Source organism: Lissotriton vulgaris, chromosome 2_2 (genome assembly GCF_964263255.1).
Source record: "Lissotriton vulgaris chromosome 2_2, aLisVul1.2, whole genome shotgun sequence".
Classification (NCBI taxonomy): Eukaryota; Metazoa; Chordata; class Amphibia; order Caudata; family Salamandridae; genus Lissotriton; species Lissotriton vulgaris.
In genome coordinates, this window is record NC_141688.1 from 66,325,267 (window position 1) to 66,330,899 (window position 5,633).

Here is a 5,633-nt window from a genome sequence, read left to right on the forward strand (position 1 = left end):
TCCCAGAACGGGTCAAACGATTCAACTAAAACATTCCAGCACTTGTGACACAAAAGGAGTGATCTATGGCATCAAATGCCCGTGTGGAAAGTTATACGTGGGACAAACTGAACGTAAAGTTAAGATACGAATAACAGAACACAAAAGTAATATAAGGCAAAAGAATATGAAATCAACATTGGCAGCACATTGGGCAGAAGCAGGTCATAACATTTCCCAATTAAGGTTCACCGTATTGGAAGTAGTGGAAGCACGTCCAGGCCTGGACACACATAAAATGAGACTGAGATCTGAGTATTTCTGGATCAAAAAAATGGGGAGCCTACAGCCAGATGGGCTCAATGACAGACTGGAACTGACATGTTTTTTATGATGGATGAGATATGAGTTTGTGATGTTCTGCCATAACTGCAGTTAACTTTATTTGTTTACGTTCAGATTATATGTTGAACAGTTTATTATGGTTTAGCATGCGAGTATTACAGTCACCATGTAGTTATACAGTCATGCACATGGATATCTTTGTATCTAGCCCCTATATCGCACTCCACTCCAAGATGGCCGACAGATTACTTAGTTTACACTTTAATTTTAATCACACTAAATGGGTTTCCACCCGGTTTTCCATTTTAATGTGATTGCCGGGTAGTGAATGTCAGATAGACCATTCAGATAGAATTCACGCAGTATGTAGTATTGTACCAACGGAGATCACGCAGGTGATATTTTGATATAAGACAATACTAGGAACACATTGCGCAATGATGTAATATAATTGGCCACCAATATTTTTGATATCACGCTCATTTAATGGAACTTCTCGGTTTTCCGATCGAGTTGTGATCACGTGATCAATTTTCCACCAACCGGAGTAGTTTAAATAGAACAGAACACTGATGGCGATTGTAACCCGATTGCCATTGGAGGAGAGGATGCACGAGGCTACCGCATTGCATTTCTGTAAGTAATTGACACGGAACGCTTGTCGATCCGTACGATAAACCATGATGTACAGCACTAACTTTTTAGATTCTCGTTGCGCTTATGTTGTTTTGTTGCTCTTAAATATTGTGCACAATTACTAGACCGCCAACTTGGCAAACAATGTTTAGCGTTTATTTGAATATGACGAAGGTAGCAAGAACAGTGACAACGTTTACGTTTTGACACAATGTGAATGAGAACTATGTATGTAAACACAGCTCTGGGCTCAAAATTGCTCTTTTGTTTTTTCCTTTAGAAACCCCCGACGAAGGGTTCATTTGCACCCGAAATGCATTGGGTTGAATGTGAAATGCATTAAGTATGAAAATTGTCAATACTTGAAAAACAATGTGAAATAATCACTAAGAAGTAAAGAATAAGAATGGAAAATACAAAAATGCTTATGGACTTTTATTTTGGAATAGAATGGATTTAAATTAATAGGACCTTGGATGTCCATAGAAAAAAAGTGCATTCCTTCAAATCGTGAGCAGCACTTCTGCTCTCATCTATGTTGCATTTTCATAAAGTGTCCCTAGACAAGACACCAACGAGGGAGTCGCACAAACACACAAAGTGAAGATTATACATAAGTAAAAGTGTGCAACTGGTGAACAATTAAGTTTGATTCAAAAGGTTAAGCTTGCCAGGTAGGTCGAAATGGCAGTTTAAAACTGCATACTCAGAATCAGCAATGGCAGGCCTGAGACATGTTTAAAGAGCTACTTAAGTGGATGGCACAATCAATGCTGCAGGCCCACTAAAAGCATTTAATTTACAGACCCTGGGCACGTGTAGTGCCACTTTACCAGAGCCCTATAAGTCAATTAAAAATGCTAATTGGGTATAAGCTCATGTCACCATGTTTAGGGTGAGAGCACAAACTCTTTAGCAGTGGTTAACAGTGATAAAGTGCACCAAGTCCTAAGGCCATCAAAAACGAGGTAAAAAAAAATGGAGGAGTAAGGAAAAAGGTTTGGTGGAAGACCAACCTAAGGCTGACTGTTCTAACAATAGGGATAATGTAATGTTTTTGAAAATGATGCAACTATGCTTGATTGAAAATCTGTTTCTATTCATAAGCACATAGAAGGTACAGCTATGGGCACCTGTTTCACTCCCAGCTCATCGACTTTGCATATGAGCTGGTGGGAGGAACAGGTGTTCCCTGGGATACATTGAAAATTAATTGAAGAAAAAAATCATCTTACGGCTGAGATTTATATATCGCATATTCTTGATGTGGAAGGGCACAGAGCATTAAATTGGATAGCTCAATGACAAAATGAATATCAATAGGTTGAATTTGAATTTTAGAGCTGTTATGAATAAGACAGAAGTAATGTTCTTGATGAGAAGTTGGCAGTAAGAAATGAATGGGAAAATAGAGACATTAATACAGAAAAGTGACGTCAGTCAAGAGTGTCCAACAAGAAGATAGTGTCCATCAACAATCATTAATACATAGCACTCTATATTGTGAACTTCTCAGGACAAACTCCATCTGCAGTTCTGCAGGTTATTAACGTACACAGAGCAAAAATTTTAGTTGACTAACTACGGGAGGCTACCAGGATAGTATATTACAAATAGCAATACATAAGGCATACCCAGCAAAGCAAGAGTCCCTGCTGTTTTAGCATAATAAGAAAAAAAAAGGAAACCAAGTTCAAAAATTGAGAACAATATATAATACACAGCATAATACAATAAGATAAATTGTAGGCAGAAACTGGACCTTGATCGCTAGTTACCTTGTCATCGGTAACCAGGTACCCAAAAGACCACTTCTAAGTAACAAAAAGCTCATTCTATGCTAGATCACTTGGTCAGATGCCAGTTTGAAGAGACTAGTAGAAGCTGGTATCCATTAACTAATGGTTTAAAAGTATATCTATTATAAATGAGGGTATTGGTTAACTAGGGCATACACCTTAGCCAGGTGCAAAATATTTGCTTTTATTTGTAAATACAAAGTTACGCCATGAACTCGTAGGGAATTGGCTCCAACAGTTCGGGTTCCTTGCCCAGTGTACTAACGAAGTGCGCTGCTCTTGGTGCTTCAGGCTGGCGTTTCATTTCAACCCACAAGCCTTTCGCCTTGGCCTCCGTCTTCCTCCTTTCATTCTCTTTGACACGCTTCAGAAAGCGGTCTCTGCTTTTTGAATGCTTAATATGTTCAATACGCACGTTAATTCTCTTGGCAAGAATTTTGCCCTTGACTTGTTTGTTTACAATAATGCCCACTGCATGTTGGGTGACGTTGAATATCCTTCCAGTCTTGCCATGGTAACACTTGTGCGGCATACCCTTTTGAATTGTTCCCATACCCTTTATGTCCACTATGTCCCCCTTCTTGTAGATGCGCATGTAGGTCGCCAGAGGTACAACTCCATGTTTGCGAAATGGTCTAGAGAACATGTAACGCGTTCCTCGCCTTTTTCCTCTTGTGTTCGTCATTTTGGCGGTTTACTGGAAGATGGCGAATCCGGCGGAAAGCCAGGTAAAAACCACCACACTAGTCAGTGTAAGGGAGTTGAACACCCAAGATAACCCCTGCTTACCCAAGTGGCAATGTATAAAGCGATTTGCAACACACAGACACTAGTGACACACTACACACACCACAAAAGAGTCTACACACCAGGTTATATAAAAAATATCTCTTATATTGTATATAAACACGGAGAGCACAAACACACAAATCACAAGTTACTTTGTCAACTGGGCAATGTTCACAGTCATCACAGATGGAGCATTAAAGTAAATACTTATAGGTTGCCCTTGTTGTAAACAACTTCACTATACAAAATAGGCAAACACAACAGATGATACTTGTTCTCCTGTTATCAACAGGAGTAAACTGATATTTATCACATCATGACACCAAATGTAGTAGAGAAAACACAAGCAACACCATATTCACATGCATATAACTCCCCAAATGAAATCTTTAGGGCACATAGTTCCTGTGCTCCTAGTGTGCTGTGTCGGGGTACAGATACTCACTGTTCCACTATGAGGCTATCGGGCCACTTTCCTGCCTACTACAGTGCATACAATAAATTGAGGGAGAGGGGTCGAGCGGAACTCGACTAACTGCTGCAAGAGAACCAAAAACGCCCCCAGCTGTATTACCTAAGGGGGAGGGGGACAGAAGAATTAACTTGGTCCCCCTCCACTTTGCAGCGGGGCCAGCAAATGACTACCAAGATGCCTGCTCATGTCCCCGAGTGATGGTGAGGCTCCTGCTTCCTTTAAATAAGTCTGCACCCCAGCTCACCTCCGCACCCAGGTTTCCAATCTGGAGGTGCCAGGGCACTCGGCCACTGAGTCTCACACTAGGCAGAGCCACTGCTTTTGGTGCTTCCCCTTCCGGGAGTTGCAGAGACTTCGACACGCATGAATGGTTGCAGGACAGCGCTGTTGACTCTTTTGCGCTTGCTTCACTGATGAGTGGCCGTAGTTTTGTTTGGAGATCTCCTCACAGCCAAGGGGCCTTCAAGACATGGCACAGCAGTGCCTCTTGTTTTGCACATGGTGGGGAATAAGCCCTGCAATCTGTCCAAGTAGGTTTTCAATGAGTAAAGCACACAATGAAGACTTTGATGTCCCTAAGTCTTTGAAAAACAGGAGGCCAGCACACACAAACCCTTCAAGATTCTTCACAAGCCGGATACCACAGCAGGGCAAAAAGAGTCAGTCCTTTTCCTTTAGCACAGACAGAATCAGCAACTGCAGGCCAACCCACCCTCACACAAAAAGGGTAACACTTCTCACACAGCTCTTCCGCTCTTCTTCTTGGCAGGGTCCTATTGTTTCCATAAGTTATCTAAAGTCCTAGGGTTTAAGGTCTCATACTTATACCCCATGTTCTCATTGTTTTTGTTTTGATTTCAGAGTCTCTGAGCACAGTACAAACTAGTTCTGTCCTACCGTTGTGCAGCTTGACCACGGGGGTGGAGACAGCATTGTGCAAAGGCGACATAGCCTATTGAGATGCTAGTGAAACTCCTTCCACCACTCTAAATGCAGACCAGGTCTATTCAGCCTAGTGATGAGTTACCCAGGCAAGGCAGGACACACGTCAACTCCCCTTTTGACTGTCTAGAGTGAATGCACAACCCCAGCTCCTGTCACTCCAAAACTAGACGGTGAATAAACAAACAGGCAGAGGCACACAGAATGGTAAACAAGAAAATGCCCACTTTCTAAAAGTGGTCTTTTCAAATTCACAGTTTAAAAAAACACCTTTACTAAAATGCCTGTAATTAAATTCTGAGTACAGATAGCCTTAACTCTATTCCTCCACCTTGTCTCAGTGGAAAAATACACTTGTAAGATGTTACAAGGCAGCTCCTATGTTAACCTTTGGGACAGACAGCCTTTCAACAGTGAAAACCGAAATGTACAGTATATCACTATCAGGACACGCAACACATACAAGTACATGTCCTACCTTCCACATACACTGCACCCTGCCCATGGTAGTACCTTGGGACTACTGGAGGGGTACCGTACATGTAAGAAAAGAGAAGGTTTGGGCCGGACAACTGGGTGCTCCTGCCAGGTAACAAGGCAGTTAACAACTGCGGTTGAAGATACTGCAGTGGCCGGTCTGAGACAGATTTACAGGGCTACAGATGTGG

The 5,633-nt window shown here is 41.9% G+C and overlaps 1 pseudogene across 1 annotated transcript; it reads right to left on the minus strand.

The window, feature by feature from the left end:
- Positions 1-2,925: 2,925 nt before the first annotated feature.
- Positions 2,926-3,478, minus strand: LOC147729015 (large ribosomal subunit protein eL21 pseudogene; annotated as a pseudogene). The gene has a single exon (XR_015309174.1). The product of XR_015309174.1 is annotated as a large ribosomal subunit protein eL21 pseudogene (transcript).
- Positions 3,479-5,633: the final 2,155 nt, after the last annotated feature.